This window comes from Erpetoichthys calabaricus, chromosome 11 (genome assembly GCF_900747795.2).
Source record: "Erpetoichthys calabaricus chromosome 11, fErpCal1.3, whole genome shotgun sequence".
Taxonomy (NCBI): Eukaryota; Metazoa; Chordata; class Cladistia; order Polypteriformes; family Polypteridae; genus Erpetoichthys; species Erpetoichthys calabaricus.
The window spans coordinates 20,828,129-20,844,150 of NC_041404.2; positions in this window are offsets into that span (position 1 = coordinate 20,828,129).

Here is a 16,022-nt window from a genome sequence, read left to right on the forward strand (position 1 = left end):
TCTTCATTCTTTTTACAAGAACAGCGCTGTGGCTAATGGCTACTCAGAACTGTTTGTCGTACCGGCAATCAAAGATTCGATGTCCCATGACCACTATCAGACTGGACAAAGGCAGAACCATAAAAACAGAGAGCTTCTTCACAGCACTTTCGCTGGCTAATAGACTGCTGCAACACAATGCAACTCTGCTTGGCACCATAAGTAAAACGGGACTTCCACCTGCAGTTGAAGTCACTTAAGTATGCGAGCAATTCGCCAGGATAGTGTTTAGATCTGACAGTGTCATGCTGACGGTGTATGCGCCCAAAAAGAAGAAGCCTTTGATGTCAGTCTATAACAGCTGGTGTAAAGTTGGGCCTGACAGATCAGGTTCATGTGTGAAGGGTTTACAATTACAGCAGGTTCAGTCAGACTCTCAGCCCCATTTTTCTTTTTTTCCATTCTATTGTGGTACATAAACATAAGACATGAGAGAGATGTGCTTCTCTTCTGTTTAAGCTGTCCAAAACACTCACATTCCTTATTTCTCTTCGCTGTATTATATGCATTGTACTTCCAGGTGAACACTTATTGCATCAGAGCAATTCCCAGACAAGGTGAAAACTGCCCAAACTATCTCTACTATCTCTGGATAAAATCTACTACAGTAGAATAATGAGGAAGTCAAGCAATATCATAAAGGACGTTACTCATTCATTTGTACTTTTGACATTCAGGGCAGCACGTGTGCAGATCTAAGGGTATCAAAGATCTGCATATTGTGCATGGCAGTGAATAAGCATGAATAGACTGCAGGTGTCACAAAATGGATTAAACTTTTGTAGACAAAGATAGGCAAATTCATGAAGAGGTTCTACTGTATTAAGCAAAATAAAAATAAAAGTTATGTCTAAATTGATATTGCGAGAGTGGATAACTTTTACACCACAGATTCTACAGCGTGACTAACAGTGAGAGGAAGGCTGGCTGGGTGGCTGGAGTGGGTGACGTCAAAAACAATGGACAACGGGATCATTTGTGCTGGATGTGGCCCGACAGATAAGTTAATACAATTTCATGATTTTTTGGGGGGGGGTAACTAAAACTGCGGACGGAGAATCTGCGGTTGATAGGGGAGTACTGTACTCAAGATGGTGATAGCATAAAAAAAATTTAGGGCACAAAATGGCATCCTGATGTCCCCAGAATTGTAATAAAATATCAAAACAACATCAAAACATAATAATTTTAAAGAATAGTATGAAAAAGTTTAAATACAAATTTAAAATGAATTGTAGCAGTGTTTGGACAAGCAAATGGTGTTTCCTGGGACCTCATATATAAGCGGTGCATACGCACAAAAATGATGCGTACTCCCGTTTCCACACTCAAATCATATTTTATGTTTTATTGTTGTTTTGTTAATTTGGAGTTATTGGTTTTCATGTCTTTATGTTATTTCTGTTAGTTTCAATTGTACAGTATTTCTGTAAGTGTGTACTGTTTCTTTAAGTGTTCTTATATTCTTTGTTATTTGCGGATGAAGCCTGAGGAGGCAGTGCCACTCTGGTATCACTGCTCCTGAGACTGTTGTGCTAGAAAGAACAAAAATACCAACACTAAAGTCAGAAAACTTGATATCAAAAAGGGAATCTAGCAACGAAAGTGAAGCATGAATCAAATTACATGGTTGAAAAAATCATAAATGGGCCTGAATTTTCTTAAGCGGTAAAAAACAAGAAATGCAAATGAACTTGGTATTTCTTTAAGGAATCCACAAAAGCAGACAAGGAAGTGACCCCAGAATGTGACCATTATAACTTGTGAGCACTAATCTAACATGACTTGAGATCTCTGACACTGCAGTTAGCAACTGCATAGCAATAAAGTATCTTGTGAAGAAAATAAAAAGACATTGCAGGAGAACAGAAATAAATAAATAATTATAATTACAATTACAAAATATAAAATGACCCTCAAAATAATGAAATAATCATCCAAATATATAGTTTTCAAAGGATTTGTAGGAAAAGCACTTAGCATCATGACAGAACCCTCCCTCTGGTTATATAAATTTGCTGAGAAGACTCAGGAACTGGAGATCATTAATTTATTACAGAGTTTACTGACCATTATATTATTTTTCTACTCTGTGCTTGGATCGTTCTTCTTGATCGAGTATTGGGGCTTGTTTGCTGTGGAGTCCTTCCGCCTTTATTTGTATTTTTTTTATTTTTGTTAAATACATCTTTGATTCCTTGTTTGCCCTTTTAGTACAAGCCATGAGTTTACGGTCATCCTTCCTCTTGTGGAATCAAATGTGATATTTTGAAACATTTAAGTTTTTTTTGAAGCATAGATCCCTTTTGGCCTGTGAAGTCTGAGGCAGACCACTCGGACTCGGATTAAGCCCATCATGGTGATGCCTTTTCAGTCAGGAAAAGAAGGCCTGACCTGGCCAGTGCAAACTTTTAGAGGCCTCACACCCTTTTCACCATGTTATAGACTCCACATTATAACAATGTTGATTTTATAGAGACCTGTACATTGTGTGCCACTAGCAGACTCTAGCAGGCTTTACACATTATATACACCTTATTTCAAAGTGTTATAGTACTAAGGAGTTTTTTTTTACTTGTACCAACCTTAACTATAGTCTTTATTGGGATGGCTATCAACCAGGACTGTGGCATATTAAAATCAGTAAAAATAAACAAAAATACATAAAATCAAGATTTCTTTTTTTTGTGTCAAGTCTACATCATCTTGAATACTTTGTTGCCTAAATTTAAAATGGAACAGTTTGGGAATATATATATATATATAAGACATGCAGGTTAGGTTGGAAAATGGATGGATATATATATATATAAAATACATATACGAAATGCCACAAAATAACAAAAGAGGGGAAAAGATACGAGCATAGCAAAAATGTTATGGTACTTTTTCATATTAACTATTACTCCATCTGTCATGGATTGAGCTCCAATCAAGTTCTTGTCTGGCATCCAGTGTTGCAAAATTAGATACAAGAAATAATAAGATGGTTGGAAAGGGAATGGATTTTATCAAACTGTCAATAGTGTATTATCAGCTTCTGTTGGACATCTCCAATATTCTCAACTTGGTCACTATCTGTGTGAATGTTGCATGTTTTCCCCACACCTAAATCTGTTTTCATCAAATGGTTTGAATTTATCTAATGTCCCAATGTTAAGGCATGTTACTAAAGGAGTTTGGCAACTCTGAACCAGCCATAAGTGAATATGTGTGTGTGAATATGCCCTGCCCTGGCATGCCCTTCAGAGATAATTGCTGCCTTGAAACAGATGCTACCGATGTTCGTGTTCACTCTTTTTCTATTCTTGAAATAGTTTAGAAAATAAATGGATGGATATCTGGTCAACATGTTTATGCAACGCAAGTTAGAAATTACAGTTGCATAGTATAATTGATGTCATATTTCGTGCAGTGTAAGTTCAGAGTAGATAAGTAACCTGTACATAAACAATTTGTATTTCTGGTTTTTGGTCCAGCTTATTTTTTAGTTGTTAGGCCACATAATAAAATGAGACAGATGATGTTTACAAAAAGCAAAGCCACAGCTGTGCAGTTGTTCTGCAGGGATAAAAAGTTTGACAAGAGCATTAATAAAATGATTGTCCACTCTTCAACTTCATGCATCTGCAGCAACTGTAGGAGCAGACAAGTGTGAAGATTAAAACATAATTCATGTTCAGACAGACATGACTTCAGTGTAACCTTCATAAAGACATTTGTCTACTACTTGAAAGCAATGCACTCTGGGAACATCTTGAGAGAGGATGCAAGAACAAAGGTAGGGTGAGGCTTTATTAAAGCACCATAAATATAAGCTACAGTAACTCAATTTTAAGAAATCTTATTTTTTAATATTATTTACTTTACATTAACAAAATAACTTCTTTTATTCACCTACTGTTAGAACTGTTACTTTGAGGTGTCCGAGAATTATTGACAAAATGATCAACCCAGGAGATAACAAATCCCAGGCATGACACATTTCAAAGACAGACAAAAGTCCTAAACTGAGAAGTCAAAACAAATCCAGGCATAATGGGAGTCAAATTGCTGAACACAAAAATGAAAATGAGTTGCAAAGCAAAGAGAAAAGTCTAACGTTAGGACTACTTGTAGTAAATCTAACAAACCACTTAGAGATTGGATCAAAATGTTGTTTACCCACAATGGGCTAAGAAACAATGGGTATGCATCCATATTTATATTGCCAGTTCTGGTGATGTGATGACCCCGTCTGTCATGGTCACGTGATCTAAGCTAACCAAAAATTTGCCAGTTCTTATTTGCACTAAACCCGTGACCCTGTGTTCGGATTCAGCTGGTTGGAAAATGGATGGATGGATGGATATTTGCACTAAAAATAAACAATGAGGATCGTCTAAAGCAACCAAGCCCTAAATAAACCAAAATGATACATACAAAGCAAGTATTTTATGACACCCACCATCCTCTCTGACTGTGGCATTTAAGTGAATTTAATACTTTACTGCCTTATGAACAGAAAGGGTCTTGGCACTAATGCAACTGACCACAAAATTACATTCATATGTTGCTTAATGCAAAGAAGGATAACATTGGAAAACAATGAACAACAATAAGACATGGCACAAATACGGAGCATTTATACAGAAGACTGAGTCACCGCCCTTGAGAGGTTTTGTCATGAACAGACCATTCAGTTCATTGCTTATCAATCTGTATTCACCTAACATTTTGAAGTTTTCATCTCCAACGTACCATCTGTACAACACCACCCATATTACATGTGTGTCTTTGGTATACAAGGAAACATTTTCTAACATTTTTACAAAATGTACCTTTAACCACTTGGTAACTGATTTTGTGGATCTATGATATTTTGTGGTAAGTAAGACCATCTAATGATTGCGTGAATTTATCATTCAAAAGCTTCTATATGTGCTCATTTGTTGTTATTGAAAAAGATATTTTCAAAGAAAAAGTTGGCATCTGCCTTATTTATAGCTTAATAGAAGCAGACACTTTAGTATTGCTACAACTATGAGGTAGAGATGTTATGATCGAATAAAGATGTGTATTGTACACAGGCTAGGGGCTGACACACAAACGACTAAGAAATCAGCAACCAAAACAAAACTCAAAATAATGAACACAACAAAGTCAAAAAGAACTTGAAAAGAAGCTAAACATAAAGTAATTGAAACAAGTCTTAGACAATAGCAGAGAGCAACGTTTGGCCTAAAATAAACTGACTGACATGATGAAATACACCTACATACGTGAATACAGGCTCCCCTAGCAACATGCATCTTTATAGCAATAAAAGTACAATATGGCAGAACAAAGGAATCCTCAATACACAATGCACAGAAGAGAAAATAGAAATAAAAATGAAAAGTTATGGTTTTCAACCAAATGATGACATTAGACTGTTGCTATATTTAACATTAATCCTTCTTGCTGTCTTTGGAAATCATAACCTTCAGCTTTAGAGTAATGTTCAATCCACACTCTGGTAAGCATCATTTCTCTTTCTGTACTGAAGTTTGGGTTCCTTTTTTGAAACATAGCTGATTGCTGCTAACAGTAGTCGCAGTCTTTGATGGAATGCACATGCTTTATGATGAATTATTCCCTTTAATGAATTCATCTAGAGTGCAACATCTCTCCCTAAAGCCTTCCAAACAGTGATTTCCAGGCAGTTTCTTAGCTCTTCTACTAATCATGGAGACCACTGCCACAAAGACCTGACATATACATTGATGTTTTTTTCACCTTTTAGCACACCTTGTCAATATGAAAAATGTAAACTCCAAACACACTTACCAGAAGGAGCCTCACAAATGGTGCCATGGCTTGTGCTATTGAATTTGGAAGTCCCATTCATTTGTTGCCTAAACCTTACCATTATTTTGCTTAGAATAAAATTTTCAGGTATTAAAATAATTTACCTAGGATTTAACCAGGGTAGCCAGTAGCTAAGATGACTCTTTCTTGCAGTGGACTGATACCAATTATGCAGAAATTATAAACAGAATGATAAAAAAATTATATAGTATAGTACCCTGATGTGTGGAGTACAAGACAAAGGTTCTGCTCAAGCTTTATAACACACTGGTGAGGCCTCATCTGGAGTACTGTGTGCAGTATTGGTCGCCATGCTACAAAAAGTACATAGCAGCGCTAGAAAAAGTCCAGAGAAGAGCACTAGGCTGATTCCAGAGCTAAAGCGGATGAATTATGAGGAAAGGTTAAAAGAGCTGAGCCTTTTCAGTTTAAGCAAAAGAAGACTAAGAGTAGACATGACTGAAGTGTTTAAAATTATGAAGGGAATTAGTCCAGTGGATCACGGCTGTTGTTTTAAAATGAGTTCATCAAGAACACAGGGACACAGTTGGAAACTAGTTAAGGGTAAATTTCGTACAAACATTAGGAAGTTTTTCTTCACCTAGAGAACCATAGGCACTTGGAATATGCTACCAATTAGTGTGAAATATTTTATCACAAAAAAAATATACCAAGTAGTGTGTTAGACAGTAGGACTTTAAGAATCTTCAAAGCTAGATTTTGGAAGAGATAAGTGGATAGAACTGGTCAGCTTTGTTGGGCTCAATGGCATGTTCTCATCTAGAGTTTTCTAATGTTCTGATGTTCTAAAATGTCCAGTTTATTATTCAAAATGGAATTTACAAAATCTTTTAATCTTGAATTAAGAAATGGAAGACACAAATAGCAATGTGGCTGGTGGTCTGGTTGTTGTTGTTATCTTCTTTCTCATTCACTGGTGAGCAGAGGATTTTTACAAAATACCATCTACCTGATCGATTTAGAAAATATATATATTTATAACAATGCCGCAAGCTTAATGTTCTTAGACTATGCCTCTTGTGGAAGTATTTTGTCTGGATTTGTTTCTGGGAGCTGTGATGCTCTCCCATTGTCCAAACAATGCCTGTCCCCTAGCTTGAAAAACCTACAGACTCCCAGCCTACATTACACACGAAATGCATGTATTACAAAAAAAGAATAAAGCTGATAAGTTAACTAAATCAGATGACTTCCAGGACACCTCCAGTCTTTCTGTATTTTTCTAACACACATGAAAATGCATTTTTTATAGTTTTATTTTTTATACCTACTGTAGGACAGAGTTAAAAACTAAAGAAGCACAGTTTTTGTTTTTATATTGGGAATAGTATGTTTTGGTCTCTATAACCTGAGCAAATAAGTTACCTACAACTGATGTTTCTCACCGACACCTAAATAATGTTCTCAATAATTAAGATGCCAATCCAGCATTTATATGTGAGTTGGGGAGGCACTGAATTTATAACGGGCATCAAAAGGCAAGAGCAGTAAGGTAATGCCACTAATTATGTGTGCTTGCGCACACACAGCTCATTACTCAGGGAGAAGTCACTAAAACAAAAGTGTTGTTTTCAATTAACCTTCTGAAATGATAGTCACAATGAAGAGAAAATGAGTCCTCGATGAAAACTGACACAGGGCATTCCAGAAAGACTTTTATAAACTGGACGATTTAACCAATTTTCACAAAGATTTAATTAGTATCAGTTAGGATTTTATACCTTTCAGTGCACATTATGATCTAAAAAGTTGAAATAAATATATTGTACTCTCATGTAGCAAAATATGTTACCTACGCCTGGTTGCTATCTGTGTGGGGTTTATACGTTCTTCATATATCTGCATCGGTTTACTTTTAGGAACTGCCGTTTATCTTCCACTTTCCCAAAAAACGTGCAGGTTAGTTTCATAGATAGTTGTTTGTCCAAGGGATATTTCCCAACATTGCACTCAGTGCCACATGGCTAAGCTGAAGACCCTATAACCCTGAATTGGTACAAAAACATTTCATAGTATGTACCTTTCGTGTTTTTCTTTTTGCCCTGAGTGAATAATAGGAAGGATATCAAACTTGAAGAATAAGGTGAAGTGCTGTTCTTCTCACTGAATGAACAAACTACACTAAAGTTGTCCAGAAAAAAAAAACTTCTTAGCATGAGTGGAGAAATGAAATGTGAAGAAAGGCACTTTAATGCAGAAACGTGCTTCCCTCCATTGACGTTATTATTATTATTATTGAAGATCCAATGAAATATATTAAAAGCACGAGGTCTTGATTAACCAATGTAACAACACCAACTTGACCCTTTAGTAGGTACTCTTGCCCTTCCTATTTGACCAGTAACAGTATCATATGTGCAGACCTACTAAGTACTTGTAGGTAGGCGTCTGTGTTGCAGCCCACAGACCAAACCTCATGAGGGTGCACTCAAAAGGAAACTCAGGAAAAACACCTGCAGTGATAAATGTGTGCATACAGTTAAGGGAATTTCTCTTAATGGGTGCCTACAAAAACAAGAAAAAATGTTTACTTGGACATTGTAACATTGTTGGCTTTAGGTTTTATGTGTTGTGATGACGTTTCTGCTGTTTTTGCAGAACTTTACATCCAAAACTACAAGCCTGCTGCAATAGTAATACCAACATGCAGTATAGATGGGTGTTGCTTTTTAGACTTTTTGTGAGGGATTGCAACCTGTTGTTTATATGGTTTTATATTTTCTCCCAGTTTATGTATAATGTTTCTCTTAACATTATATTGTTTGTTTAGCCACAATAGCTTTTTACTTCATACATACTTTGGGGAACCAAAAATTCCCAGCATTGTTACAAAAAAATCTCTTTATGAGAACAAGTTCTTTTATTAAGAACAAACTATTTTTGAACAAGTCTGACAATGCTGAAAAATGCAATCAATGTTGTCTAGATGTGCTTTTTTTTGGCTTAGAGAAAAAAAAATTATTGACGTTACACGATTTTAAAATTAATGTCAGAAATATGCACTCAATCAAATCAGCACAATTAACAAGACACTAAAGTGGCATAGTCGATAACTACTCTTTACTGGTGTGTTATTGACTGATTCTGGGAAATTTTGAGTCCCCCCTTTCTTTTTTTATAAAAATTTCTTTTTATTAAAAAAAAAATCTTTTTATAATTTCTTTCTAGTAAATAAAACTTTTGACAATTCATAAAATTGCATAAATATCATAACTTAAATTATACTTACAGGGTTTGTATAATAAATATGCATTAACTGGAATCTATTGGAAAAAGCTCCCAACTTCAGAAAGCTCAACACTCCTTCTTTTATATGGGCCACGTTTCAATCTGTACCTTTCATAGGAGGCAATAGTCTTCTGTTTGTTAAATGTCAGTTTATTGTATTGTAAATTAAAAAAACACAACCTCATGTGATACAGTACCATGGTTTTCAGTTTAAGTTTAGAAAGTCCCTGTGGCTGCTGGTTTTTAGCCAAACTAATGCCTGCTTTGAATTGGACTATTACTATCCAGTTTGTGCAAAAAACACAAACTGGTTATGCTAAAATGTTACTGAATGAGACAGTAATGTTAGTTGATTTTTAGTATTTTGTTGTTTTTAAATGGTCTGTTTATTTAAGCCATTATTTAGTAATTTAGTAAATATCATCCCATTATATAAAAAGGGTGACAGGGCAGATCCAAGCAACTATAGGCCAGTAAGCTTAACATGTATCACAGGAAAATTAGTGGAAGGAATTATTAAGGATAAGATTGAGCAACACCTGGCAAGAACAAGAGTTATTCTGAACAGTCAACATGGGTTCAGAAGAGGGAGGTTGTGTTTTACTAACATGCTGGAATTCTATGAGGAGGCAACAAAAGGATACGATCAAAGTGGAGCAGATGATATTATTTATCTGGACTTTCAGAAAACATTTGATAAAGTGCCACATGAGAGGTTGGGCATCAAATTAAAAGAAGTGGGAGTTGGTCTCGTTCGTTTTGGGAGATGGACGTCTGAAGCTGAGCTCAACTTAGCAGCGGTGTTATTATTTCTTATTTTCCCAAGGTATCCTGTATTTATCCATCCCAAGGGTTCTATTACAGTATATGCAAGCATATATAAACATGGTTGGCAAGAAAGGGGGTCAGAAAGAAACGGAAAAGAAACCTAAAGTTACATCCAAACCTAGACAGGCAAGTCCAAGTTCAAGTTCAAGGTACGGCCTATCAGAGACTGACCTGGAACAGACAGGCGAAAGCCCAGACTCCTCTGGACCACAGTCCACTGCATCGTCTCTAGTTGAGAGTGAAAATAGGAGCAAATGTGCAAGTGATGCAGGTCACGATAGCTCGCCAATTGGAGAAGATCACTTGAATCTGGAAAAGGCCTTGCAGTCTGCACTTTCACCTACTCCTCGCGAGCTGGGAACATCGGCTGTAATAGAGTCTGCTGCTTCACCTACGGTGCACAAAAGCAGAAATGATCTGTCCGAACTGAAGGTGATGATCGCTGAGCTCAAGCAAGAGATAAAGAATGATATAAAGAAAGAAAGAAATAGTATGCTAAAGACAAATGAAAGGATAAGTGAGAAGACAAGTGAGAAGCTGCGGCGGGAGCTACAAGAGCTGCGGCAGGATAGTAAAGACTCGGAGAAATGCGTATATAATCGCTTAGGCAGCCTTTAAATGTATGCTGGAAAAAATTGAGGAGCACATTCAGGAAAATGCGTCTAAACTGAGGATATTTGCCAATCAGCTGGAGGATGTTAAGCAGACATTCACGACTCAAATTGAAACAACCAAAAATCTAGCATCCACCGCTGATGGAAAAGCAACAGCTGTGAATTCCAAATGCAAAAAACTCTGAGACAGACTTGCTGCTCTGGAAGATGGATGCAGAAGGAATACAATTAGAATTGAAGGTCTACCTGAGAATCGCGAAAGTCCAAACCCAGTGAAATTCATAGCTGAACTATTCTCCAAAATAATTGGAGAGGACTTTAAAACCGCGATAGCTGCAACTTATTGCATACGGGGATCGAACAACTCTAAGCATAGTACTTTTATTGTGCGCTTCGAGAAGTTACAATCTAAGTTAAATGTAATGTTACTTCTCAGACAGAAACAAGAGATTATGTTTGAAAATAACCTAATTCGTATTTTCCCTGACTTCTCACCCTCAACAGCTGCTAAGCGTGCCTCTTTTTATAATATTAAACAGTGCTTATGAAAAGCCAATATCAGATACAGTCTCTTGTATCCTGCCACACTGAAAGTGGAGATTCAAGGCAAACATTACATATTTACCAGTAGAGAGGAAGCAGATAAAGAGTTAAGAAAGCTGATCCTGACACTTTCCTGAAATAAGACCATGAGTCGCACCCTGTCATGGCATCGTAAAGAAGATATCACCGGCTGTCTGATCCTCTTGCAATGACACTGGTACCGTAATTATATACACCCTTTTCCCTTCTCGGTTTTTATTTTAATTACAATTATACACATTTATGTATGTATGTGTGGAAGAAATTAAATTCATAACCCTTTTCTTTCTTTCTTTTTTTTTTTTACTATTCTAAAGGAGACTGTTTAAACACCATTCCCTGGGTTTACTATCGTAACATTTCAAAAATGTTGACAATTTTCTTTTTTGTTTTTTTGTTGTTATGCTTATAGTTATTTAGACTGTATTGGCAATAGATATCTCTTTTTGAATTCATATGCACCGCTGCTGGGGGCTTGTTTTGTTTTGGACGTGCTCTGTCTCTAGGTATGTCAGAGGACTGGGACTTTGTGAGGTGGGGTGGGGGAGAAAGAGAGAAAGCTATCTCTAATCTATTCTTTTAATCCTTATAATTATAATTACCAAAGTAACAACAGACTGCATGGTAATAACCCCTGGGAAAATTTGAAATTACGGTCAAAGCTGTTATACTTTTGGTTAAGAATACAAAATTACATAAAAAATTCAGAATCAATGTCTCCAAGATGGGACAGTTAATTTTGTGAGGTGGAATGTTAAAAGTCTGAATCACGAATTAAAAAGAAAGAAAGTATTCTCTCACCTAAAAGGTCTAAACACTAAAATAGTAGTTTTACAGGTGACCCACTTATTAAGCAAGGATCAGTTCCAGCTGCAAAAAGACTGGACTGGCCAAATGTTCCATTCCAGCTTTACAAAAAAAAAACTAGAGGTGTGGGAATTCTCATACATAGAACAGTCTCATTTGTAGTATCAGATATTGTATCTGATCCTGAAGGGAGATACATCATTGTTATGGGTAATTTATTTAATTGCAAAGTGATTTTGATTAATGTTTATGCACCCAATGTGGACGACAGGGAATTCATCCAAAATGTATTTGCATCCATTCCCAATGTGAACATTCATAAAATTATTATGGCTGGGGATTTTAATTGTGTTTTAAATCCAGACCTAGATAGGCCTCCTGCCACAGGGGCGATGACATCTAACACTGCAAAGACAATTACACAGTTTTCATTTTAATTACAGTTATACACGTTTATGTATGTATGTGTGGAAGAAATTAAATTCGTAACCCTTTTCCTTCTTTCTTTCTTTTTTTTTACTATTCTAAAGGAGACTGTTTAATACCACTCCCTGGGTTTACTATCTTAACATTTCAAGAATGTTGAAGATTTTCTTTTTTGTTGTTGTTGTTATGCTTATAGTTATTTAGATGTGGACGATAGGGAATTCATCCAAAATGTATTTGCATCCATTCCCAATGTGAACACTCATAAAATTATTACGGCTGGGGATTTTAATTGTGCTTTAAATCCAGACCTTGATAGGTCTCCTGCCACAGAGGCGATGACATCTAACACTGCAAAGACAATTACATAGTTTGTACAATGTAACTGACTACAACTTATCAGACCCCTGGAGATTTTTAAACCCAAATTCAAGAACGTATTCCTTCTACTCACCAGTGCATCGTTGCTACTAAAGAATTGATTATTTATTTGTAGATAACCATTTCTTGCCTACGATTAAATCCTGTAAGTACGACGCTATTGTTATTTCCAACCATGCCCCTCTGATCCTGGAGATAAAATTCAATCTATGCCCCACATACTCATCTCGCAGATGACGTCTTAACGCACTTTTATCAGCAGATGAGAACTTTACAGAATTTATATCAAAACAAATCAGTTTTTGTTTAGAGACAAATATATCCTCAGAGGTCTCTGCAGGAATACTCTGGGAAACCCTGAAGGCCTTCTTAAGAGGACAGATTATCTCATATCTTTCCCACAGAAATAAATTGAAAACCAAGCAGGTGTCAAAGCTAACCAACGAAATTACTAGAATAGATCAAGAACATGCCAAGTGTCCAAGTAAGGCTCTTCACAGGAAAAGGCAGGCTCTGCATTCAGAGCTCAACCTCTTAACAACTAAAGAAACTAAACAACTCATTTTTAAATCAAGACATCATTACTATGAACATGGAGAGAAAGCTAATAAGCTTTTAGCTCAACAAATCCACAAGCAAGAAGTTCACAATGCAATCCCAGCAATTACCAACACAAATGGAGACATAATCATTGACCATAAAAAATAATACACACATTTAGAGACTACTATAAATCCTTATATTCTACTGAGTTTAAAGAAGAAAAGACACAATCTAATGCATTTCTGGATGCATTAAAGATACCACAAATAGATACTCTTAGTGCAGAGGAATAAGTCACTTCAGAGTGGGAAAGCAGCAGACCCCGATGGCTACCCTGCTGAATTTTATAAGAAGTTCTCCACTCAGCTAGCTCCCCTCCTATTTGTAACATTCACAGAAGCTAGAGACAATAAAATTCTACCTGAAACTTTTCGTCAAGCATTAATCACCATCTTTCCTAAACAAAATAAGGACATATTACAATGTGCATCATACCAACCAATTTCACTTCTGAATAATGATGTTAAGATACTCTCCAAAGTCCTAGCTAGAAGGATGGAGAAAGCGCTGCCTTCAGTAATATCACAAGATCAAACTAGATTTATTAAAGGCCGACATTTAGCATCCAGTCTTCAACGCCTGTTTAATGTAATATACTCACCGGCAAAGTCAAACATCCCAGAGATTTTATTATCCTTGGATGCAGAAAAAGCATTTGATTTGATCGAATGGAACTACCTTTTCACTACACTGGAGAAATTTGGGTTTGGCCCGAACATTTGTGCATGGATCAAACTACTGTATACCAATCCAGAAGCTTCAGTTTGTATTAACAACATTAATTCAGACTACTATATACTAGAACGTGGTACCAGACAAGGATGTCCCTCGTCACCACTACTTTTTGCAATCACCATTGAGCCACTGGCAGTTCACTTTTGAAAGGCTTATAAGATAAAGGGAATTATCATAGAAGGACTTGAACAAAAAATGTCTCTATGTGCAGATGATATGGTACTGTATATATCAGACCCACAAAATACTGTGCCTATAGTTCTACCAGCACTAACAGAATTTCAAAAGATTTCTGGTCTCAGAATTAATTTGACTAATAATGTGATTTTTCCAGTGAATTCTCAAGCACGTAATATTAGATTGGACACCTTCCCTTTTATCATCGCAGATCAATTCAAATATCTAGGGGTAAACATCACAAGTAAACATAAAGCTCTTTATCAACAAAATTTTGTAGTCTGTATGGAAAAAATCAAGCAAGACTTGAATAAATGGTCAACCCTCCATCTCACTTTAGCATGAAGAATTAACATTGTTAAGATGAATATCCTCCCTAAGCTTCTCTTTTTATTTTAAAATATTCCAATATACATCAATATATCGTTCTTTAAGAAATTAGATTCAACCATAACCACATTTATTTGGAATTCAAAACATCCATGTATCCAAAGAGCGACCCTACAAAGGCCAAAGGCAGAAGGTTTTACTAATGGGCAGCAAACATACAACATATTAAAACCTGGACATTGACACAAATAGATTAACATATGCAGGCTTGGTCTGCAATAGAAATCAAATCCTGCAGTTCATCTTTATATTGCTTGCTTTGTGCCCCAATAAATGCAAATTATCGCCAATATACTAATAACCCAATAGTGCTTCACTCACTCAGAATATGGAACCAATGTAGGAAGCATTTTAAGATAGAGAATCTTTTATCGGTGGCACCTCTGCACGAGAAGCACCTTTTTCAACCCTCGCAAACGTATGCAGTTTTTAATGTCTGGAAAACATTTGGGATTAAATCACTTAGAGATCTGTACATAGACAATGTCTTTGCATCCTACGAACAATTACATTCTAAATTTAACTTTCCAGCTACACATTTCTTTCACTATCTTCAAATTAGAGACTTTGTTAAACAGAACCTGCCCAATTTTCCTCATCTCCTACCTCCCTCTATGCTGAAAAATATATTCATCAGTTTCAAAGACTTAGACAGCATCTCTACAATATATAAAACAATTTTACAGTCCCTCCCTTTCAAAGATCCAAGAGGACAATGGGAAAAGGATCTCTCCCTCAATATATCAGAAAAGGAGTGGAAGGTAGCAATGCAGAGAATTCACTCGAACTCCATATGTGCAAAGCATACAATTATAAAACTAAAAATTATATATCGAGCACATCTGTCTCGCTTAAAAGTGTCCAAAATGTTTCCAGGGCAAGATCCAACCTGCGAACACTGCAATCAAGTTCCAGCCTCACTGGGTCATATGTTTTGGGCCTGCACCAAATTAACATCATTTGGACCAAGATTTTTAAATGCCTTTCAGACAGCCTTGGTGTCACAATCCATCCTAATCCACTAACAGCTGTGTTTCATGTTCTTCCAGATGGGCTTAAAGTGGAGAAGGACAAACAAACTGTAATTGCCTTTACTAAATTATTGGCACATAGACTTATCTTGCTCAACTGCAAGAATCCTAACTCTCCCCTTTTAAGTCAGTGGGTAACTGATGTTATATATTATTTGGAATTGGAAAAAATAAAATTCTCACTTAGAGGATCTGTGCAGAAATTTACCAAACCTGGCAGGATCTAATCAACAACATTTTAGAATAAGCTTTTAAAGCACTGAGGAAGCAGATTCTCTCCCTATTCTCTTTTTTTTTCTTTTTATCCTCCATTTATATATATTCATTTATT